This window comes from Sturnira hondurensis, unplaced genomic scaffold, assembly GCF_014824575.4.
Source record: "Sturnira hondurensis isolate 20B ecotype Veracruz unplaced genomic scaffold, ASM1482457v3 Scaffold0004136, whole genome shotgun sequence".
NCBI lineage: Eukaryota > Metazoa > Chordata > Mammalia > Chiroptera > Phyllostomidae > Sturnira > Sturnira hondurensis.
The window spans coordinates 1,297,948-1,323,680 of NW_028076767.1; the positions used below are offsets into that span (position 1 = coordinate 1,297,948).

The 25,733-nt window shown below is 41.3% G+C and overlaps 1 protein-coding gene across 3 annotated transcripts in view; it reads left to right on the top strand.

Moving 5' to 3' along the window:
* Positions 1-753: 753 nt before the first annotated feature.
* Positions 754-25,733, top strand: part of CMKLR2 (chemerin chemokine-like receptor 2) — a 40,313-nt gene continuing 15,333 nt past the window's right edge. For 2 of the 3 annotated variants that reach the window (XM_037043506.1, XM_037043508.1), the window contains exon 1: positions 19,784-19,904. The gene's annotated coding sequence lies outside the window, so the exon portion shown is untranslated. The other variant, XM_037043505.1, reaches the window with a different exon arrangement.

A 25,733-nucleotide genomic window follows, 5' to 3' on the forward strand; every position in this document is an offset into this window, starting at 1 on the left:
AGCGGCTGGGAACTTTCATCGGGTGATGGGAACTTTCATCGGGTGAGGGGGCGGTCGTAGAGCAGGATGTTTCAGCTGGGCTGCAGCTTGTCTCGATGTTATCTGTGGGTGGAGGGTCCACTCCCTCGATGGGGTCCGGTATGTCCTGTTTCATAAGTTCCTGGGGTCTTGGCGCCTTCAGGGTACTTCCAGTGATTTTCTAGTCCTGAGGATAAAGGCTCATAAAACAATCAGGCTCAGCCATGCTGTGTGGGGTCCAGCCAGCTTTGGGAAAGGGGCCACGAGAAAGGGGCTTTTGTCCTATTGCCACACCGAAAACCTGACAAACTCAGGGGAGGCTAGGACAGTGGGCCCTACAAACTCAGAGACTAAAAGGAACCAGCGGTATAGGAGGGCCTGGACATAATTCTTAGCTAAAAGTGGGTCAAGGCAGGCAGGTAGTCACGTCCTAGGCCTGTAGCTTCCTTGACAAAGGTCATCGTGATCTTAAGTGAGCCTGTTTGTTGTCTTTTTACATCCAAGATAACATCACCTTTGAAATTTCAGAGTTATCTCTTTTTCCAAACCCTTCAGGGCACACCCCCTCACCAGAGCCCCAGATCACACAGAAACCTTTATTGTTCCCTTGTTCCCTGCGTACATACCATCTCTAGGCACTGTAAAGGGAGGGTTTAGGGTCGGTGCCAGAGATGAACTCCAGATCTCAACTTATATAGTAGAGTCTCTCTTAAAAAATCTCCAAGGACATGACTCACCAGCTTAACCAAGGCACCACCCAACAGCCTGGCTGAAGTACACTGCACCCTTGGCATCCCCAGCACGCAGGTGAGTTATCTTTAACACTTCTGATCACTTCAGCTTCAACTACTTTTTGAATAATGGGATCAGATGTGAGATATACACATACTGGTGTGTATCTATCTTAGGGGAGCTCCTCAGATGCACAGCCAAGAGATTTTATGCACTTTTGTCACAGGTGGGTACAGGTTACCAGGTTCTTGGTGATCAGGACAGAGATTTGAACTGAACGTCGAGTTTATAGCTGAGAACGTGGGAGCAGGCCAACTCCAAGCAGAGACTGACCTCATGGGCTGAAAGGACTCTATTCTTATAGGGCGGACCCTTCCTGGCTAGTTTTGGTGGCTTTTACTGTGACAAGTAGTTGTAAAGCTACTGCACATGTGGTCTCCCATGGTTTTCCTGGATTGGCCACCAGGGAAGGGGGTCCAGCCTTGTTACCTAGCTGACTCCCCCTGTAGTAGGTTCGCCTTTCCCTTCGTTAGAGAATTATAGCTCTCCATGTTACAGATTGGTGAAAAGGAAAGGAATTATTTATTCAAGTTATTCAGACTTAAGAGTAATGACTTAATGTCTTCCTCAAAATCCCAAAGGCCCTTCAAACACCCACAGTCCTTCTTTCCCCCTTTGCCCAGCCCAAGGTACCGTATCTCAGGAAAAGAAATAGAAAGCCGCATGGTGCTTCTCTGCTAAAGCTGCATGATGATTCTTCTCATGGCTGGGGCGGGGGGGGGGTCCCCCCACTCTGGCCAAAGCCTCGTGGTTCTCTCTAAAGCTATATGGTGATTCTCATATGGCTGCAAGAGTCCCCATTCTGGCCAAAAGTGCGTGGTTCTCTCTTCAATGGCTGCGGCATCTGCGTTTAAATGCCCCACGCCAATCTTCCTCTGCAGCGCCATTTCTGACTCCTCCCACAATTGGCTACACCCGTCAGGACCCCCGTATCCTCCCAGCTTTACTGGGCTGCCATAGTGAGTCTGGGCAGGTGTGGCCCCATGGTGTGGAGCCAGTGGTCTCCAAGTTCTCACGCAGGTGCTGTAACAGGGGCTGGGGAGTTGCCTCCCAGTTACATCTTGAGTGGAAGTCACTCCCTTCTCCCTGGCTCAAACATGGCCACAGCTATTTAACACATCTATGAGACCAGTTAAAGGTTATAGATATGTTAAATGACTATTCTAGAGGTTATCTGTGAAACTGTTGCTATGCAAAACAACACAATGACCCTGCTCCATGCGTCCCATCCCCCCAACTCAGACTTGTGGGGGTGAGGATATCCCATATTCTTTAATATTTCCTGGACACCCTGAGTTCTGGACACCATTGCAAGTTCTTCTTTTGGAGGCCCCCTGGCTGCACCCTCCTACAAATTTACTAGTTTGGGGGGGACCCATTTCAAAGCTAAGTAATCCTATGTTCAACTCTATTGCTTTAGGAGGTAGCATAAACATAAAAATGTATACAGTTTCTTGAGTTTCAGTGTGTCCTGTACTTAAACCATCCTTCGCGCATGGTAAATCCTTGTTCAATGTCATTTCTTGCCTTTGTCTGTCCTTTGCCTCTCCATGCTTCCTGTTCTACTATCAAAAAACTCCTCCAAATCATGTAAAGAAGGCAGTCTTGTTCCCAGTAGCACACCCATGCCTTTCTCCCCTCTCAGGTGCGCATATTCTAAACTCGAAGGGTCCCCATGAGGCTTGCAACCCGGGGAGCAATGGGCAGCGGCAGAAAATCCTGGGCCAACCCCCTGAATCCGTCTCCAAGACCCCCTTTTCTCGACTTCTCAGTGAGCAGTCCCCTCGTTGCTTTCCTGCCACTTCTTCTATCCTAAGGCCTTCCTTGTTTCCTTGTCCTCTTGCCCAGCCTTATATACTTAAAAAAAAAGACAAAACCCCAAACATGTAAGTTAACTAAAACTCAAAATTGTCCTTGAAGTGTCTTTTGTGGATAAAATTGTGCTTTTGTGTAGTTACAGAAAATAACATAAAACTAATAATAAATAGTAACATTGCTGATAAAGCCGTGGGAGCTGGCAACTAGGTAGGAGTCTCCAGCAGAGAACTCTACTACTTGCTACCTTTCTATGCTGAGAGAAATATGCCAAGACTATGAATAGCGGTTACTTACATGGACTCAAGGGACTGGGGGCAAATGGGAGAGTGTACATCACAGGACAAGAGGTGTTTGTGGTCTGAAAAAGCTTACCCTACCCCATCCCCTGAGGTTCTTCCAATTTGCTCACACCCTACCCTTACGCACTACAGAGAGGATACCCCTTTAAATTTTCTGGACTTGGTCTTGGAGGGGAGGAAAGAGAATTTTCTTTCTGCCTTTCATTGTCCTGGGCTAAGACCCTGTGTAAAAAGACACTAACAGGATAAGGGCGGGGTGGGGGGGAACAATTTTAATTATGTACATTCAAGAGCCTTAAATGGTGGCCAGAAGACTGAGGATTATAGAGGATCCTCAGCCACGGAAAGGGATAGGGGCCTGGGATTTCAAGATCGGCATGCAATTCAAGAAGAGGAAATGTCTGGAAGACAAAGGTTGCCCTGATGGCCAGATGAACCCCTCAGGTGAAGGCAGGATCTCCAGTAGTAGCCCTCCTCCCCAGACGCAGGCCTCCTTTCTAATGTAAATTTCTTTCATAGATGTAGATTTCCCTTACAAAAGGGCAACTTCTACTCTGTTGCAGAGCTGCTTCTGTGTCTGCAGCTTTCAAAAAAAAAATAATACTCAGCTCAAAATAATCTTTAGGCCGAAGAGGCGTATTTTGGGAAGGCACACGGTGCTACCCGGCAGTCTTTCACAGCGGTCAGATCCCAAACCGTGTGCTCCTGGAACAGCGTTCAATTAGGCGGCCTGACGAGGTTTCAGGACCTAATAGTGTTCGATTTCCAATATCACACAGTCAAGCTGATGTTAGACCTTACCAGAATAATCAAGTTAGCCCTGCAGAGGGAAGCTAAACACATCAAGGGTTGCTTCCCTTCAGCCTCCCCAACTCTGGCTCCGTGAATTTCTGAATTATGAGTCCTGCTTCAGATACACAGACGAGCCCCTATCTGCCAGGCCCACAGGTGAGATAAGAGATAAAAATCCAACCTTTAATTTCCTCTGAGTCTGGAAAGTTGCCTCTCAAAACCTGCCTCAGTAAAGAAAAAAAAAACTAAAATGCATCCTCTAATAATGCGATTTCAAGTCTTTGCTCTCAGAAATGCACTAAAACCCAGTGCATTTGAAGAGCTCTCCTTTGGCATTTCTAAGGTTCTTTTCATTCCATGGTTGGAATGAAATTTAACTTGACTGTTTCATAAGCAAAAGCCCACCCAAACAAAGGAGAAAGGGGTGCCTCCCCCACCACTGCTTTTCAGCCGGCGGCACTGCAGCCAATAGCCATGATTTCCATTCAAAAAACCAAATCTCAGCTACACGCAGACAAACATGCTGAGCAAAAGAAATAATGTGGGCAATGTGCTCATTGCTTACTTTCTCCTAGAATACATGATGCATTTTTATGGAGGGTGGTGTAGCAAGGGAAGAACCACATTCAAATGAAACCCAACATCATTTTCCTCTACAGTGTCATTTCAAAAGCCAGATAAAAACCAAATGAGGAAACAGGGAAAAAAAGAGTGCAGAGCGTAGCTTTGTGAAAACCACCCTCCATTTCGTACTGCAGTGGGGAGGTCACACCCAGGCATCCCAATAGCTTCTCTCCTCACAGAAAATGAACTGGTAAGTGCTTCTTGTTTGTTTCTCTCAAACCGATGCATTTGCAGCTGACCTGAGAAGGATCTCTGCAGACAGTTTATTTCCCAAACGATATTTTGACTAACTACCAGCTGGCCAAAGAGAAAAAGGACTCCTGGTAGTTTATGAAAAGTAGTCTATGTGAAGCTTCATCTTTTTGGTCCTGTCAAAAGTGTCGAGGGAAGATCATCACGGGCTTTGCTACAGCTGCTGATTAAATCGAAAACACTGGAAGAGAACATAAGGGCACAAAGGACTTTTTGTAATTTCCTTGCTTTTACCTAGAAAATGATGGCTCATAAGTGTGGATTTTAAGCAGCAGTGACTCAGAAATAATCAAGTATCATTTGTGCAAAGCCCACTGTAGAGAAATCTAATAGAAGAAAATGGTACTCGGAGATGAAAATTGATTTTGCCCTCCTTAGATTACAAAGTAAGAAAAAAGTTCTAAATTGAGTTGTAATGTAGTTTGGTTGCTTTTCCCACCTCTTCTCTCTTTTTAAGATGAATAGCTTGTGGTTCTTCAAAACAAACATTTCTTTGTGGTTGCTCTTTGATATCTCCTAATCAATTGCGAGTTGGTACCTGGGCCCTCCTAATGAAGCACAAATGGCTACAGGCAGGGAAGAAGCTGGGCGGAAAGGTTCAGCTAACTCGATTGTGCCAATGGTAGTCAGATAACTGCGAGCAACAATTGCTTTTCATCTAATAGTTTAGCATTTCCTGCCAATGAAAGCTAATGAAAACCAAATGAAGGTTTGATAACGGGACTTTCATCAGCAATTACTCTCTGAAATTGACCCTTTGCACTTAAAGCAAACTCATCCACCCAAGCTTCCACAAACTTGATGCTAAATTAATCCACTGTTATATTTTTGTCTGTTTTGTGAAAAAAAAAAAAGTCCAAGGGACCTTTCTCTGGGTTTCAAATTACCTAGTTCAAGTAATTCCTTTTTTTTTTTAAGATTTCATTTATTTATCTTAAGAGGGGAAGGGAACGAGAGAGGGAGAGAAACATCAATGTATGGTTGCCTCTTGTGCATCCTGGGAACTGGCCTGCAACCCAGGCACATGCCCTGACTGGGAATCAAACCGTGATCCTTTGGTTCGCAGGTCCGTGCTCAATCCACTGAGCTATACCAACCAGGGCCACGTAATTCCTCTTACTGAATACTTCTCATCACGTCTGCCCATCTTCCAGACACAAGAAGGCTTTTCTTTTGTTTTTTTCCTTGGCCTTTACATATGATTTTACCTGAGACTTGTTTAGTTTATAAACGAATATCAGATATTTCCTATGTTACCTGACCACTAAGTGTCATCTCCCTGAGATGGATATTTAATGTTTAATGACCCCTAACCAAAGGCCATGGCACTTGGAGCTAGCTCATGGAAGTAATACATCGAAAGAATCAGCAACAATCTAAATACCCAACAGCAGGAGGCTAGTTAAGGAGTTCATTGTTTGTCATCTCAATGAAGTGGTTTGCAGTCATTAGGAAATCATAATTTAGAGGGTTGTGTAGCATCGCAGATGGGTGCTTCTAATGTTAATAATGATTATAGTAACATAAAAAGTAAATACAGTTGAAAACAGTGTAGAAAATACGCACAACTGGAAACAGTTGTGTTGGGCTGACGACGCACTGATGGTGACTTGATGGTGTGTTGGGATGGGAAAAGGGCAGGAAAAACTTCTCCCCTGCCCTCTTAGTATAGTCTCTGAGGTCCTGTGAATTAAATTGACAAAAGACAAATTAGTGAGAAAAACACACACATTTAGTCACATTTTTATTAATCTACATAGAGGAGTTCACAGAAAAATGTGACTCAGAGGGAGTTAGAATTTGGGGCTTATAAACCATCTAAATGGCAGAAAGGAAGGTAGAAAAGGGCACTTAAAGGAATACAAATGACTCATTAAGAAGAAAAGAGGGGGAGAAAGGGCATTTATGGGAAAATTAATGACTTTTTAATGAGAGGAGAATAGCCCTGACCAGTGTGGCTCAGTTGGTTGGGCTTCAACCCACAAAGCAAAAGGTCACTAATTTAATTCCCAGTCAGGGTACATGCCTGGGTTCCAGATTCAGTCCCCAGTGGGGGGGGGGGGGGGGTGCAAACGAAAGGCAACCAAGGGATGTTTCTCTCTCACATTGATGTTTCTCTCCCTCCCTTCCTCTCCCCCCCCCTCTCTAAAATAAATAAATAAAATCTTTGACAAAAATTCAGGTGAAAGTAGATAGACATGTTTTTGTGCCATTTCTGTGTAGGTGTGGTGTAAGAGCCAGTCTTCCCAGATTGCTCTCCAGGAGGGCCCGAATGACAATTTATTCTCTCTGGAACCTCAAATGCCTTCTGCTAAAAATACTTTTTGTGCCACAGTGGCATGCACTGGATCCCTATGGGTGATACATCCTTTCTCCCCGACCCCCGCCCTCAACTCTCTCTAATAGTCCATTACTTTTATAATTTAGAAACTTTATAATATTGAAAATTCCTATCATTTTTTCTGTAGATCACAGAAAGTTAAATCTTTCAGTCTAGTGTGGACTCCAGTTTTAATTCATCTGGTTTCTGTGGGGATGCCAACTTTAGTAAAGGGTTCTGCTTCAAAAAAAAAAAAAAAGAAAGAAAAGAAAACTTTCTAATGAATCTAGTAAAAACCAAGACATCAATAAAAACTGATAGTATAAAAATTTAAAATATAGGAGAAAAAGTGACTAGGTAAATGAAGATTACTAACATAGCATTCTTTTAAATTGGACAATTTCCAAATATCTTTCAGGTCTATGGTTGTGCAATATCTTTAGGCGTGTTTTCATTATTTCTGTTTCCCTGGAGCTCTAATTCTAACTCTGCCTCTAATGTTTTCATGGCTTGAAGCAGAACAAATTCTTGGGATCTCAGTTTCTTTTCCTCTAAAACAGGGATTTTCCATCTTTTTCAACTCACGGCACCCATAAACTAATCACAAAAATTCTGCAGCACGCCCTGACCGGTGTGGCTCAGTGGGTTGGGTATCACCCTGTAAAGCATTGCTGGTTGGATTCCCAGTTCAGTCCCTGGTTGGGGGGCATATGAGAAACAACTGACCAGATGTTTCTCCCCCTCTCTTTCTCCCTGTCTTTTCCTCTCTTTAAAAAAAAAAGAAAAAAGAAAAAAAAAGTAAAATCTCAAAAAAATAAATAAACTACTTTGTCCCACTAAAAAATATGCTATATTTTTGCCAATCTGACAAAAAAAAAATGGGTGTAATTTTGATCGTTCACAGCAGGCAGCTCTTATAGTATTGGCTATTGTCATATTTTTACTTGACAATCTAAGAGGGAAAAGAGGCCCGTGCCCCTGACTAGACAGTCAGGTATTGCATGGTTTAACATTCTTGTAGCACACCAGTGTGCTGTGGCATGCCTGTTGAAAATCACTGCTGTAAAAGAAATCTGACAAGTTAGATTTAGAACTTGTCATTCCCCACCTTTTTAATCGCTGCTTATTATTAAGTCATTGCTCGGTGTGATACATGTAATGGGTATTTAGCACATACAGTAGATACCAAATAAATATTCAGTGAAACACACCTTTTATTCTGATTATATTTTTATATGTCAATTATCATAGTATGTTCTGATTATTCCATTGATACTCAAGCAAGATGGTAAAAAAATCTCTTCATTGTTAAAGAAAATGGTGTCAGCAGGAACAAACTACACATGATTCAGGCAGAATGTTTTGCTGGAAATTTATTAGTCTCCCTTTCAGCCATATCAGTCAATGATTAATTGGAGGGTAGAAGGCAGGGGTTAAATGGAACCCGAGGAGGTGGTGGGAGAGCCAACCACTCAACCTTGGTCACATTGGCCCCTTGCTCAGCAAACACAACCAACTGGCCCATGTGAACCTAAGTGTGTGAAATGCTGTGTACGGCAGTTCCCTGCAGGACAAATGCACACAAAACTTGGTTTGTGATAAAGGAGTTCCTGAAGTCAAATAAATAAGGCATATTAGAGCTTTTGCATGGTTGACATATTGTTTTGCTCTGTTTTCTAAATCTGAGTTTTCACCTCCATGTTTAAGCAAAGGAAGAGGGAAGTTGGAAAAATGTGGTTCCTTGTTTGGAACTCTGCTCTTTTCCATTTTTGTAGGGAAGGGAGGTTGTTTTTCATTAACCAGGAGAAGCCACCTTTGTGTATAACATTCAATCAAGCAAATATTGACCGAACCCTCAGTATTGTGGTGGAAGTAGACATAAGGATTTTAATGGAAGATTCCTGCTTTAAGTAAGCTTAGAATTGTGCTGTCTGGGAGACAGAATTAAGCTACTCAGCTAAAAAGTGTTAGAAGTGTCTAGTACCTACAGAATATGGAGTTCAGAAAAGGGAGGAATGGATGCGGACGGTCGTTTGCAAGGGAACAATCCACAGAGGAAGCGGGAGAGAGAGGTGGGGTAGCTGTGCTCCATCGTGAGTCAAGTGAGATGAAAAGATCTGGACTTGACTGAACAACTGATGGGGTGCACCCACCAGAATTCCTTCTTGGCCCGAGGAGCCTCGTGGGAGAGCTCACTAGCAGGGAGGAGCCCAGAACAGGCTTTGACCTCTGAGAGGAGAGAGGATATGAGAACAGCCTGCAAGTGAAAGCACAGATCATTGTTTCCATTAAAACATCAGGGCACAAACAGCCCTATTTCGGGTCTCATATAACAAAGAACATCTTAACAGAGGAGAATTCTCTAGCACACAGTGCTCCCTCCATCCCAAAGCTCTACCTGGCTTGGACAAGGCAAACAGCCCAGTGCTCTGGTGGTACCCCGGACAAAGTGCTGGTGCCCAAGGGGAGCAAACTGGTGTGTAAACGTGTAATCCACCTCCTGGAGGCTCCAGAAATACTTTTTAGTAAATTTTCTTAAGTGTGATATATTTATTAGGAAAACACAAGGGTGTACCACATCAACTAGTGGGGACACTAGGTCCATTGAACCCTGAATTGAAACTCCAAATACTCCCCTATTTGTGTCCACTGTCACCTGGGGAAAATTTCAGGTTGCAGCAGAAATATATTTATATAGCACTTCACATTTTTCATGGTGACACTTTGGAAAACACTGTCGCGTACTCTCCTCTCGGGAATCCATGTGTAACTCAGTTCTGCAGTGAAGGTTCTTACTTGAGTCCTGAAAACGTGGAATACCAGTGCTGCCGATCTACCTGCAGTATTGCAGAATTTAACCAACCCAAACAATAGGGCTGCGCTTAAAGCCAGGCTAACCCAACTAGGCTGGAAAATTCCCAAGTGGACATGAAGTGTAGTTTTTAAATTCAAATCTGAAGTCGAGTGGGGAGAGAATTCAGGCCCACCAGTGCATTAGGTAGGCGTTCTTAGGACACCCCAAACAGGAGGCCTTGTCCGCATCACTGATGACAAAGTCCCTAGATGACACAATTCCAAGTAAAGTAAAGCCAAGACAGTAATTAATTTCACAACACATAACATATTTAGACACACACATTTTTATTTAACACATAAAGAATTCAATATGGAGAGGTCATAGCTTACCCTTGGAGTCAAACAGAAGCAAAGTAGATCTTGTGTATGCATAAAATGGTTTCCAATGCTACGCTCTCATGTTCTAATTGTGCTTTTTTTTAATGCAAAAGAATTATTAACGAATGGCTCATGGTCAACCAGTTAATCATCTAGTATAACAACTGAGTCAGTTCGATTTAGTTCATCAATTGCAAATGCTTTGTTTGCATAGTTGAGTATAATAGACCTCATATTCCCCTAAAAGTGACCATTGTAGACACAGGTAGCAGAATCACTACAAAAGTGTCTGAGGAACACTATGGGGTGGGTGCATCAGTGCTTGGGAAAAGGCAGAAAAACATTAAAAAGGGATGACTTCATGGAGAAGGATTTTGAAAGGAGGTGTATGCAACTTGGCAGTCTGGAAAAGATGGAGAATCCAAGCCAAGGGTAATAAATGTGTGCAGGGTTGAATGTTCATAGAACCAAATTATCCCTACTGGCATGAAAAATAATTTGTATATAAAGGTAGATCATTGGACCTAGAAGAAAGTCCTTATAGATAAGACATTTCAAGTTGTTCACAAAACATTCTGTTTGGTGGTTTATCATGATAGACCTCTATTTGAGTAGGAAAAATCTAGTAGTGGAGCATTCTGCTTAATTATATAACCAAGAATTGACATAAAATTTTTCCCTAGTCCGCACTATCTAAAACTGATGTCACCCTGCCCTGGTGTGGCTCAGTGGATTGAGTGCCATCCTGCGAACCAAAAGGTCATTGATTGGATTCTCAGACAGGGCACAGGCCTGGGTTGCGGGCCAAGTTCCCAGATGAGGGCGTGAGGGAGGAACATCGATGTTTCTTTCTCTCTCTTTCCCTCCCTTCCCCTCTCTCTAAAAAGAAATAAATAAAATCTTTTAAAAAACCTGATGTCACTCTGACGGGTGTGGCTCAGTGGATTGGGCATCAGCCTGCAAACCAAAGGGCTGGTGGTCCGAATCCTGGTGGGGGCACATGACTGGGTTGCAGACTAGCTGGTCCCCGGTTGGGGTTGTGCAAGAGGTGACTGATCAATGCTACTGATCAATGTTTCTCTTGCACATTGGCATTGCTCTCCCTCTCTTCCCCTCTCTCTAAAAATAAATAAATACAGTCTTTAAAAAACAAAACCAATATTATCTGATCTTGACCATTTTTTGACCTAAAAATAAGAAATTAACAAAATGGCAATTTCTTATGTATCAATATGAAACATGGATTACTAATTTAATGCAAATAGTGAGATATGCTAGTATATAATTGTTTTATTTTTATTTTTTTATTTAATTCTTGTTCAAGTACAGTTTTCAGTCTTAAATTCCCAGCCCTGCCCACCCACCCCCACTACTCCCCACCTCCCTCCCATTTCCACTCCCCACCTTAGTTATTGTCCATGTGTCCTTTAATTGTTTTATATAAATATGTGTTTGGTTTGTGTATTTTGTTTATATACATTGTACAGTTAACTATATTAACATTAAAACTATATTAAGCTGCCCTGGTGTAGTTCGTTTAGTTGGAGCATCATCTCGTTACTGAAAAGTTGAATGTTTGATTCCCATTCAGGGCACATACTTAGGTTGTGGGTTCTATCTCTGGTCCAGGAGCATATGAGTCAACCTATGGATGCTTCTCTCTTGCACTGATGTATCTCTCTCTCTCTCCTTCCCTCTTCTCTCTCTAAAAGCAATGAAATAATGTCCTTGGGTGAGCATTAAAAATAAAAACTATAACCCTGGCTCATGTATCTCAGTGGACTGAGCACAGGCCTGCGAACCACATGATCGCAGTTCAATTCCCAGTCAGGGCACATGCCTGGGTTGCAGGCCAGTTCCCAGCAGGGGACTCACGAGAGGCAACCATACATTGATATTTTTCTCCTCTCCTTCCCTTCCCCTCTAAAGATAAATAAATAAAATCTTTAAAAAATTTTAAAATTATATTAAGGTTACTATAGTTTTGATATTGAGATATTGAGAAAGCACTTCCTTCTTACAGTTTTATTGAGCGCCTATATTTCCTGCACGCTGTTCTGTACTTGAGATATGAGGACGAGCAAAACATAGTACCTGCCCTTGAGGCTCTCACAGTTCAGGAAGGGAGATAAACACACTAACAGAGAGGTTCTGTACCAGGGTTAAGAAAGGAATACCTGAAGTCAGACAATCTCAGAAATCCTGGGAGGGCTTTACTGCTTTTGCTAATTGCCCAACTGCTCTTAGCCACATGGAAATATAATAAAATAATAATAGTATCTCACAGGATTTCTGTGCAATTAAATGTGGAAAAGCATGCAAAGTTGCTTAGCCATTTAACAAGTCCTCAGACATTGACAGGTATTACCATACTGTGTTAAATAATATTATGTAATTAAATGTGCTTGGTTTTTGTGCTTTTGAATGTAGTTAGGTGAACTGGTTTTAATTATAAGCAATACATGATTAGACAGTCATGTGGTTTTCAGGGAACTAGGTGATCTTAATAATAATACGGAGAAAATTTTCCATCATCTTTCTATGGAAGTGGAGCCTGTTGTCAATCAAAAGTCCTGGTCTGATGAAGTGCTGGAACATTTCACACCTCTCAGGAGGCTAGCTTTCCTAGGTAATCAACATTCTTTTAACACCTTTAATAAAAAGAGGTTCTGAACATAGAATGAATGGAGCTGATGATAATTAAGAACTTAAATTCCCTTCTCAAACTCACCTTTGCCTTCTCAGACAAAAATGAAATATTCGTTATTGTTGAGATGCCCATGTGCATGAATGCCTTTTATCAAAACCCACTAAATACCATACATAGGTAAACAACAGAAGAAGTAGCTAAAAGAAGTAGAAATGATTGCTGTGAAGGTGGGAAGAGAGGGAGAAAGGAACCTGCTATATTTTTAAAGATAGGCTTTTCAGTTATTATTTGACTTTGAAAACTACGTTGTATGTTACTTCCAAAACTTTTTTAAAAACGAACTTTAAACAATAGGAAAGGAAATAATAAGGTTTATGTAATTTTCTGTAAGAAATGATTATAAATAACTTTGGGGTCTCTCATTATACATGGGGGTGCACCATACACGGCAAAATACAGCCGTCTTTCCACCAGTCAGTGAAGATTATTGAGATCTGCTCTTTGCCAGACACTGTGATAGGCAGTGTCTATCACACTGAATGGAGAGGTACACTGAACCATAGCCTGGTGGGAGAGGGACATTCACCTAACGTACGTTCAAATAAATAACGGAAGGTTGGGAGTGAAGCGGGTAGAGCAGGGATCCAGAGTTAAAATGTAGGATAGGCTTGTGGAAGTCAGGGATGAGTTCATTAGGAACATAACATCTAAAAATACAGCTCACTCTTCAGAAACGTTGGTGATTTTCTCCTTAATTCGAAAACCAGTAACAAATTCAGGAAATAAGAGCTTAGTCAAAGCAATTGGTTGGTTACTTCATGAAAAATACTAAGCCGATATAAATTATGTATTATATTGCCAAAGTGCAGAGATAATATCAAACATGACTTTTCCGTTTGACTGTCATTCTGCCTCACATGGGCTTTCATTTCATTAACTCTATTCAAAACACAACCAGTCACCTCCGGAACGATTTTATCCTAATCAACATACATACAAAATATATAGTTAATTATAATTCCCTACACACACTGACCAAGAAGATGGGGAAAATGTGGAAGATGGCAAAATGCTAAGCTCCCTATCTTGTTGGGGAGGGATGCCTGGCTCTGGAATGATTTCTTACTTATAGACATGGCACTTCTCATTTGTTTGCCTTTTGTTTTTTGAGAGATTGAATGGGGAAGGAGGATTTCAGCACACAGGTGAAGCTGCTTGTTTGGAAGGAGGCATAATATCACGGCACTCTATAATAAAGTGATATTTTCATGCCCTGGCCGGGCAGCTCAGGTAGTTAGAGTATTATCTCCATATGTCACGGTTGCACGTTCAATCCCCAGTCAGAGCACATACAAAAATCAACCAATGAACGCATAAATAAGTGCAACAACAAATTGATATTTCTCTCTCGTTCTCCCTCCCTCTCTTGAGTACAAAAAAAAAGAGATTGTACAGGGTGTTTCTCTAGTTTTACTTTACATTAGAATATTTACAAAAACATTCACTCATTTATTTCAATCTTACCTAAACAAAACCTTGGTGTAAAAAAAAAAATCACCTCTCTTTTCTAGCCATGGCAAATGGAACCTGCTTGAATCCTCCGGCTGCTCTTTAGTAACTTCCTAGAGAATGACTATTTTTTTCCTTTTCATGTTTTTCTCAGGCAATCAGTAAATAATTTATTCATTAAATTTAAGAGAATACCCCAACGGAAATTTTGGGGGAGGGCTGGTGTTTTCTCGCGGAGGCCGACAATGGATGTGTTCTCTGGCTCACTGTGTTACAGCAGTTGGTGAGATTACAGCAAGAAGCCCAGCTATGCTGTTCTGCTCTTTCTCACAAGAAATGAACTCATCGACACAAATCATTTGATGCAAAATAAATAAACTCCTTTAGTAGAACACTGTCACAGGATCAGAATGTTCTGCTTTTGGAAAGCAAGGAATGAGCGTAACGCAGCTTTACCGTAGCAGCAGGAAACCCCTGTTGTGCCGCTCACAGTGGCATCTTTCAGCTGGTGTTTTCTCTTCGGATGAAACACGTCCACAATGTTATCTAAACCAGTCACAAGTAATATTGTCAAATGAGCTCTCGTTTGTACCCTGTACAAATGACCGTCAAATGACCGATTAGAATCATCGGTCATTAGATGAACTAGAAACCCAAGAATTTGCTACCTTTCAACAAAGTCATATGTTAGTTATGGGAATTATGTCATAATACACCCTCGTAAAAAGACCAGTAAAATAAAACAATAACAACGTCTCACACTTCTTTGGGTGTTAGTATGAACCAGGCACTGTCAATGGTTTACTGATGGGCTTTCCCCCCCTTAGATCATAGATGAAATAACTGGGATTAATTGTAATTAAAAAGTAATACAGCCCTGGTTGGTGTGGCTCAGTTGGTTGGAGCAATGCCTTATAACACAAAAGTTGCAGGTTCCTTCCCAGCCCAGGCACATACCTAGGCTGTGGGCTGGCCCGGCGCAGGCTCATGCCACCTCCCCTCCACCCCTCCATCAGGACGAGTTTGGTCCCTGGTCCGTGAGCAGATCCCCAGAGTCCCGGCTTGTAGGACAGGAAACCGGTCGGTGCTTCCTCTCACGTGGCTGTTTCTCTTTCTCCTTTCCCCTTCCTCTAAAAAGCAATGAAAAAAAAAGTGTCCTCAGATGAGGATTTAAAAAAAAAGATACGGTACATATGACCACTCTTTTAAATGTCAGTATTAGAGGGGAGGAAAAAATAAATGTTTTTTCCTCTTCCCCTTCTAAATTCTTAACTACAGCTCCTGCAGCAAAAGGCAGATGAACGCCTTCATTTTACTTTTTGTTTATTTACTTCAACTATAAACAAATAAATATAAATTTCACATCACAAATATATTTAACTTTTATATTAATTTTTATTTAAAGGACAGAAAAGCATACACATTTATGTGATACAAGTGTTAAATGCCACAGGAGCCTTCATAAAGAAGGCTTCACAGTGAAAACCTGAAGAAACAGTTGAAGGAGAGGGTTTTCACACGAGGTCGGGTGGAAAGTGCAGAGCCCTGCAGAGTGTGTTGGCCCAGAAGGGTCCAGAGGGGAGGGCAGTAAACCGGGAGTGTAGCAAGTTCTTTATTTTATTTTATTTTTTCAGATTCCTCTCTGCTCCCTCTGGCTTCAGAGATAAGGATGTTCCTTTGCTCTGGGTGCGGGAGAGGCACCTCTTGCATGTGGGTTTGATGATCTGCTTCGGGAGAAAGTCAAAAAGGCCTTTTTAGCCCTGACCAGTGCTCAGTGGGTCCTGCAAAGCAAAACGTCGTCCACTGATTCCCAGTCGGGGCACATGCCTGTGCTTCAGCTTCGGTCAGGTCTGTGCACACCCGAGAGGCAGCCTATACGATGTTTCTCTCCCTCTCTTTCTCCCTCCCTTCCCCTCACTGTAAAAATAAATAAATAAAATCTTTTTTTTTTTTAAAAGGCCTTTCTATACCCACTGCTTCTCAAATTTTTTCAGCATAAAATATATAACAGGCCAAAGTGCCATATTTGGGGGTAGCATGTCCCGCAGCCCGTTGGAATCTATTGTTGGATTGAGCGGAAGGCGGTGAAGTAGTACCCACAAATAAGAAAATAGGAAATAGAAAAACACTTAAAAACAGAGGTAAAGTAGGAAAGAGGAGACAGGGAAGGAGATTGCAATAGTAATAGATGCCTGTATCAGGCACTGAGCTTCACTTAATTGCCTCATTTCATCCTCACAGCTGCCCAATAAAGTAAATAGTATTATCCTTATTTTACAGGTGCAGAAATTGAAGCTTAGAGCTTTTAGCTAATTTCCTAAGGCCACACAGGTGGGTGAAAAATGGCACTGCAATTAGAAACCCAGGTCTGTCTGACTCCAGGGCTCTCTCATTTTTAACTGCTATAAATTACTGCTCAGAAACACTCGTGATTGTTTACATGGAAGCGCTGGCCGAGAAGGGACTGGTGGGAAAGAGGGAGGTTTAACAAAGGCGGAGGGCAAGGCGACGGAAGAGAAAGAACACGGAGGGGTGTGCAGAAATAAAACGCAAGTCTATGGAAACACCCTAAAGTATTTAGATATCCTGAGGGCGATGGAGGCGAGCGTCACAGATTAGATACAACGGCAACTTCTACGGGGCTGCTGTAACTTCTCTTTATCCCGCTTTGCTCAGGCAGATGGTATCCTCGGGCCAAGGAAGACATTCTGGGTTCTCAAATTGCACTTAGGCAAAGCACCACATCTAACTGATTGTTTTGTTGTTTGTCGATGGCTAGGACATTGGTTTAGCTCCCTTGCTCTGTCTGAGTAGCTGCAGCAGGGATTAAAGTGGCCTCTGTCTAATCGCAAAAAAAAAAAAAAAGTAAGAGGTGGGGAAGGGAAAGCTGAACGTATTTGATTACTGTGTTAGTGTTCTAGTTGTGCAAAACGATTACAGTAATCTCACTTATTGGTCCTCATTTCCAACAACCATATTAAGGATCTGGGTTCTGATGCTCGGTCTTTAGAGAGAACACACGGGGAGGAAGGGAAGAGGGTCTAGGGTCTCTAAAGAAAGAATTTCTGGGCAGCATCAAACTTGAGGTGGTATCAGAATTCCTTCCCCGAAGTCCTTCCCTGCGTGCCTCGTATTGCACTTGAACACACACTCTCCCACTCCCCCTCCCTCCCCTGTTCCCCTAAGTGAGTGCTTCCCCACCCTGGTGTTCAGTTCCATCATTATCCTAGGAGTGGAAGGTAAATTGAGGTTTTGGAAATTGAATGGGCCAGAAAGAAACTTCATGTACATTTTTTTAAAAACCTTACCACATCCCACCCTTCTCTCTCTACTCTCAGTTCTCCTCCCAAAGTCAGACCAAAGCTTTTGGACTAAAGACTTATTAAAGATAATTTTTTTAAAAACACCAAGCACAAACATACAGGGAAAAGAGTGGTGGAACAGATTGGTGGTGTGGGGAATGGAGGAAGTGGGTGAAGGGGGTCAAAAGGTACAAACTTATAAAATAAATAAGTCCTGGGGATGCCATGTACGGCATGGCGACTGTAGTGTACACTGAATTGTACACTTGAAAATTGCTGAGAGATTAGATCTTAAAAGTTCTTAGCACAAGAAAAAAATTTGGTCACCATGTATGGCAATGAATGTTACGTAGCCATACTGCAGTGATCATTCCACAATATATACAAGTGTTAAATCATTTTGTGGTATATCTGAATGTAATATAATGTTATGTGTCAATTATACTTCAATAAAAGAATGAAAACAAAAATAAAACAATTTTATACAGGTACATCATAAGTCATGTACAGATATAAAATGACCATGTTTCAAAGGTTTCTACTTAATCTATTAATTATGAGAGAATCCATAAAATATTATATTTAAAAAGAGAATTCAAAGTAGCACATGTATATACACACCATCAGGAATGCTGAAAGGAATTTATAAACAGTTGCAAAACAGGCCAGCCCTCACAGGGCAATAATCAGTTGCATTCCACAGGATACAGTTTATTTGGATTTCTATGGACAAGGATCATTTGCAGGAATGTAAGTCGTGTACCACTTACACAACTGTAAAATAAAACACCTAACAGACAACAGCAGACGGAACCTGGAAAGATGCACCGGGCAGGATGCCCAGGAATCTTTTTGCCCATTTTGAAGTCCTTTACAATTTTTCCTGACAGAGAGACCCTACACATACTGGAAAAAATCGTGTTACCCCTCTTCACATGTAACACAATACAAAAAGCACTAAACAAAACCCTTTATGAAATTTCATAAAGAAAGTAAGATATCTCTTTTCCAGAATTTTGTATTGAGAAGCTACGGCTTCACTGCTCCTGCCTTGCTGTTTTAACATGGTCTGCTTTGGAGCAGTCCTCTCCTCCCGTTAGCTTAGCTCTCAGTCACACTGGTGACCTCTGTAGCAAAGTCCTGTTGTATGCCCAGTCTCAGGAGAGGCCAACAGCTAAGTATTAATAAAGTAATTCTAAAAAGAAAATGAGCCCTGACTGGTGTGGTTCAGTAGATTGAGCGCTGGCCTGTGAACCAAAGGGTTGCTGGTTTGATTCCTAGTCTAGGGCACATGCCTGGGTTGCGTGCCAGGCCCCCAGTAGGGGCACGTGAGAGGCAACCACACGTTGATGTCTCTCTCCCTCTCTTTGTCCCTCCTCTTCTCTAAAAAAAAAAAAATAAATCTTTAAAGAGATATGTACAAATTTTTTAAAAATAAAATAAAGAAAATGGAGAAACATTATATAGCACTCTCACTGTAAATGGGGAAAATATCTGAGCTAAAGCCCAACCATTAGTCACTTCTCAGAGCACCTACCTGCCATAAATCACATCTCCCCGTGCACCTCTGTGTCAAGGCCACAGCACTGATCTTAGCTCTGATGTCCTGCTGCAGTGTGCCGGGAGGTCGAGCAGAGTGGCCCTTTAAACACAGTGTGGGTTGCCTCCTTGAAAACACTTCAGGTGTTTGCTGGCTGTTTTAGTTAAAAGGATAATTTTTATTATTCAATGCAAAATGACTAATTATAAATCTAAACAAATTGTTTTAAAGAAAAGTTGCATAGGGAGCCAGCAGCTCTTTTCATTTGAAAATGAAAAGGCAAGGGCCAGACAAGAGGGTGAAAATGAAAAACCGAAGGCTCTGGGTTATCTTTGTTCATCTTTCTCTGATTCTGAGCTTCGAGTGGAAATACAGAGTGTAGTGAAGGAGAATATTAAGAGTGCCTTGAGACGACAGGAGCGTGTGTCTTAGGATGACACTTGCCCTTAGGACTAAGTCTTGTTAGCCACCGGCACTGCCAGCAAGCTGCGGGTTTTTGCCTGGAGGTCACAACCACAGCAAGGCAGCTGTTTTGCAGTTAACACACCCGCGTCCATTAGGACAAAACTGATGCAATGTATTTCCGTATCTATTTAGGTTCCTCTCTGTTGTTCCAATCCTGATTTCTGCATTCTGACTCCTGACTCATCGCTTCCTGCAGCTTCACTTATTTCTGGTTTCATTGAGTGAGTATTGACACTTGGGTAGTAAATAAGCTATATTTTCTGACGTGTGGCTTCATATAGCCTGTGGACCTCTTCAAGTGTGGTAGAACATCGGTTCTCCTGGTTTCAAGTCAGCCCGATCCTATGTGGTGAGTCCTTCCCCCCTAGGCCCTCGGCTGCACCCTTTCCTCAAGCTCACTTTGTACCTAAGTGCCCCGAAGGGCTTGCATTCAAAAAGCTCTCTCTGCTGCTCCCTCTAGGAATCTAGCAACTGCTAACTCCAACATTTCCTGGCGCAGGTTCGTCAGTTAATGACTTTATTGCTAAAATAATTCAGGATTCAGATTCTCCCGACTCGCAGTAGGAAAAAGAAAGCAAGCAAAAAGTCAAACCGAGTTTAATGCTGGCTAAAATGGTAGGGGCTGCAGTTTAGTAGATCAAATTGTTAACCTATAGGAAAACCATATTTATTTTAGATCTTTCTCACTTGTTCCTTTATAGATATTTATTGGCCATATTCCGTGTTCTAGGAATTGTTCTAGCAACTAAGGATATAGCAGAGCGTAAAAAGAGAGAAGGTTTTGGTACTCAGAGTTTACACTGTACATCTAATGAGGTTTCTTAGAGTGAGGAGGTAAATAATTAATGATTTAAGAATTCAGTTTTATGGAGGGGAAAACTTTAAGAGTCTAATTGGTATGCTAATGTATGTTCTCTCAGTTAATCACAGATAGAGTGACCATTAAACTTGGAGCAGCAACTTGAAATAAAGGCAAAGTGGTATAGTCTTGCAAATCTCATAGTTAAGCAACGAGGAACATCCTGGCCTCCATTTCCCCACTCCAAATTTTATTATGAAAAAACTCATACATTCAGAGAAATTGAGAGAATAGGGCAGAGAATGACCTTATACCTATTATCTAGATCAACTATTAACATTTCACTATTTCTGACTGATTCTCTATATGTGATATATATATACACACATATAATATATATTTAAAATTTCTCATTTGAAAATAATTTTAAGATTACAGAAAAGTTGCAAGAAAATACAAAGACCCCTCGCATGTTCCCTTCACCTAACCTGTAATAGTTCTGTTCCATTTGCTTTTATATTCTTTCTGTGCATGTTTGTATGTAGTTTTTCAGAATCTTTTCTCCTGTGTATTTCAGTGTCTATTTCTTAAAAATGAGGACATTCTTTTATATAACCACTGTATACTTATCAATTACAGGAAATTTAAAATGGATTTCATATTTTTATCTAATCGACAGTCCGTATTCCAGTGTTGTCAACCGGTCCAATAATGCTGCGTCGGGCATTTAATTTGTCTCCTGCACAGGATGAAGTCCAGCATCATACGTTCCATTTACTTGTCAGGTCTCTTCGGTTTCTTTTCATTTGGAATATTTCCACAGTCTGTCTCTGTCTTTGATGACACTGGCATTTTTTTTTTGCTAATTTTATTTTTAAAAAATTTTTATAGTATATATTTATTGTTATTCTATTACAGTTTTCCCAATTTTTCCCCCTTTGCCCTTCTCCTTCCAACCCACTCCCACCCCAGGAAGGAAACAAAAGTTTTAAAAAATGTGTTCCTCATTTGGAAATTATTTGATGTCCATTCACATCACAGGTTGAGTTATCCTAGAAGACTCTGAGGCAGAGTTTAATAATCAGACATTTATTAGGTTGTGCCCTTAAGATCCATATCTGTGTGTGAAAGGTGGGTGGGTGGGGAGCAACTGGGCAGGGGGAGAAATGGAGCTGCAAGGTGGGACCGACAGCCGTAGCAGACTTGAAAGCTAAAACGGGCCCGGCAGAATTGTCTCCCATTGGACCAGAACTCGCCAGGCTTTGTCCTTCCTTTCAGTGTTCATTGAAGGACATGACCTTGGGCAAGGGCAGGGGTAGGGGGGCTTCATGTAGTAGCAGCAGTCCCTTAAGCTCTGCTAGCTGGAGGCTCTCTCTTGCCTGCTTTCCCACGAGCCAGGGCAACAAGTTTTTTCTTGAAGGAGGAAGTGTATTTCTGTTCATCATATTTCGTGATAAGAATCAGGGTATACATTCCTAGCTTGACAACTGCAATGTGTATGTAGCTCTTCGGAATCATTTGAAAAATTTGTAAACTTCCGCCCTAAAAACTTCAGTATTCAACCCCTGAAAACAGAACATTCTTCTACCAAAATAGTATCATTAACACACCTAAGAAAATGAAAAACACTTTCTTAATGATATCCAATCCATATTGAATTTCTACAATTATTCTCAAAATACCTTTCAGAGCTTTTTAAAATCAGTATCTAATCAGTGGTCACATATTACTCAGTTTTTGTATCTTTTTTCCTAAGTCTGGAATAATCCCCATGTTTGTTTTTCTATGATAAACATTTCAGGCCTGGTATCTTGAGGAACCTCTCTACTTCTCAGAGTGTTTTTCAAATTTGAAAGTCATAAGGCAATGTCATAAGAACTGAGAAAAATCCCCTTTGCTTTTTTTTATATGACTTTAAGCACTTACTGAAGATAAAACAATTTTGAAGAGTGTAGGTAGGCTATGTTTGCTAGAGTAGAAATTGAAGTCCTGCTTTTGAATTCATTATTAATTAAATAGAGTCACTGCAGAACTAAGGACATAAAATGATTTATTATAGCAATTTATTATACATTTATAAAATTGAATTAACTCAATATGTGTGCATGTGTGTCCAGGTTCCACTTAATCGTCACATCTCGGACAAAGAATGAAACAAAATTAAAAGCTGCTTAGTTTGTTTCTTTTTTTAATTTGCAATTAGCTAGTAAGAACAGTAAATGAAAGAATCAGTAATCTTATCCAATCATATTATATTGTACTGCAATCATATTATATTGTTACTAAACCTTTTTTAGTCTTTAAATGTAGCTCTATCATTATAAACAGCTTTAATCCTCTTAAAATATGACTCATTCATTATAACAAATTAAGAAAGATAGGAGACACAACAATCTTTTGGATTATTTTCAAATAGGCTTCTTTAATTACTGTCCTTCCATTGAGCTAATTAAGAGTTTCCTGATCAGAAATGATTACATCTCTGCTGTATATTAGTAAAAATACTTTTTTATAACTTGTCAGTGGCCACCACCTTGTCAACTGGCAAGAGTGTCTTCTCTCCCTCCTCTTTTCTTTTGTCCCTCCTTGTTTCTTTGTTCCTTTTTGTATGGAGAGAATTTACTGTTAAAACAATATTATAGGACTCATTTTCTCTTCATACTAAGATATATTCCATAAAAATTAAATGGGAAAAAAGCCAGCTGGGTTAGCTCAGTTGGTTAGTACATGATGCTAAAAATTAAGTGGGAAATTTTCTTTATAAAAGAGTATACAGCCCTGGCTGGTGTGACTCAGTGGATTGAGCACTGTCCTGAGAACCAAAGGGTCACCAATTTGATTCCCAGTTGGGCATATGCCTGGGTTGCAGGCCAGGTCCCCAGTAAGGGGCACATGAGAGGCAACCACACAGTGATGTTTTTCTCTTTCTCTTTCTCCCTCTCTTCCCCTCTGTCTAAAAAGAAATAAATAAAAAACATGTTTTAGATTGAGCGCGGGCCTGCGAACCACACGATCGCGGTTCAATTCCCAGTCAGGGTACATGCCTGGGTTGCAGGCCAGTTCCCGGTTCCCAGCAGGGGACGCACGAGAGGCAACCATACATGATATTTCTCTCTCTCTCTCTCTCCTTCCCTTTCCCTCTAAGATAAATAAATAAAAAAACATGTTTTAATTTTAAAAGACTATACAATTTTATATCGGAGAAATGTAAAACTAAAGATTTAATGCTATGAGTAGGATAAGACATAATAGAGAACAGAAAGATTTTTCCTGTTTGAGTCAATCTAGTTTGATTCAGCACCATTCTTTGAGTGCCCTTTCTGTGTAAGTCGCTGTATTGGACTGTTTGATGAACCACAAATTGAATTGATTTATTGGTTAATTCATTCATTCATTCATTTGTATAGTCCCTAAAGCTAAAGCAAGTTTAGGAAGAAGGTGGTAGAACAATGTATGTTATTCCGTAGGAGTTTAACTATTAGGTGGGTTATAATCTTAAATTTCATAAGCCTGATTTTTTTAGAACACCATACTCTTTGGGCCAAGTGGTTTTCAGATGCACAAAGTACGCCTATTCACAGTCCCTATTGAAGTGACATTAGCAAAAGTAACAAAGTAAGTACCTCAAGCAATTCTTTCCTCCACAAAAGCAACAAAAAACTGGCAACGAGGCCAGAACCAGCTTTTTTCAGAACTCTGGAAATTACTCAAAAGCTAGCTACAAGTGTTTATTTAAAAAGTGAGAAAGCGAGGAAGACAGGAAGGAAGGACTAAAGGAAGGAACAAAGGAAGGAGGAAATAGCTGAATCTCAGTGAGCTTGGTGACATTTTTAACTTGCCCTCGTCCGCCCTGGAGTCTTCTGCTTTGGGACAGTCTTGAAAAGTAACATAGCCTGCGTTCCAGGTGGAGACTGGCAGCCTGGCAGCCTCTGGGAACAACGGAAAGGAGCTGGAGCTCCATCAAAGCTTCATTCTCAGGGAATTAATATATGGCCTGTTTGGTGGCTCCCAGAAAATCCTCGTTTACAAGACTGTCTATATTGGAGCTAACTCAGAGCTCAACCATTGTAAAAAGCTTTTTACCCATAAGCATTTGTCAGAAATAATTACAGGCAATTATTTAACTTTGCAGCTGCTTAAGGTGATGGATACTAACTGTGGGAAGGCATTCAATTAACAGAAAGCATTAAAAGAAAAATTGGAGAACAAGGCATACAGAGGGGCTTTGGAAAGCTGTGACACATACCTGGGAATCAAGATGACCACAGTCTGGCCAGGAGACTCAGCTGGCTGGCGCATCATCCGAAACACCAAAAGGCTGTGGGTTCAATCCCTGGTCAGAGCACAGACAGGAGGCAAACCATCGGTGTGTGTTTCTCACATCAATGTTTCTCTCTCTCTCCCTTCCTCCCTCTGTAAAATTGATAAAACATAGCCTCGGGTGAGGATTAAACAAAAAAGGAAGGCCACATTCATGTATAGAGTGTGCTCATGTCCAGAAACTATGTAGACCTACAGAGGCCCTAAGCTTTCATCTCTGGATGACTCGAGGCTTTGTGCAGGGAGAGAGTGATGGTTAGGGCCAAACTGAAAGTGTGCCACTCCCACTCCCCCATGGACACATACACAAGCCCTTCATCAAACCCTTGGAGGGTGATTGGTTCCCAGCATTTCAGGAAATTTTCTGGTCCAACATTTTAAATGTGTGCCCTACTTGGTGGTAGCAATAAAGGGAAGGCCACAGGGGCCGTGGGACAGCCAACAGCTTTGATGTCTCCGGATTCTTGCTCCCATTTCAGTTCAGGCCACTAAGGATTTTCCTTCCTTTCTCTCCAGCTCAGCCATGCATTTAAAAAGATGGTATTTATGTCTTTCCCACAGATTTCAGAGTTTTTAAGGATCATCTAAGTAACCATATTGTAAAAAGTGTCACTCCCCCCAGCTTTTGAACTATTCCTTCCCTACTGTTGTCTTTAGGAAGGATCTACTTGTACTGAATACAGTAAGGGGCGTGAGTTGTGTACACTGCAATGGCTGCATTTCGGGGAGTCCTACTTGTCTTTTTCTACTGTTCAGCCTCAGAGCCAGGCTTCAACCAGCTTCCATTTTCTCTCCTTATCCTGGAGGGGACCCAGGAGCTCAAGTCATTCCCCTCTCCCTCAGAAGCTGACTCTGCTGCCCACTTCTCTGGCCACGAATCTCTCCAACTTCCACATTCTCTGCTCCACAAATATTTATTTTTGTCTTAAGGTCTTTATTATTAATCACCAGAGAAGAGTCAATAATAGAAATAAGATCAATATAGAAGGTTTATAAGCATTTTGTAATTCTACAAAAGGTCTTATAATCATGGTCCAAATTTCATTCTGTGGTGAGTTC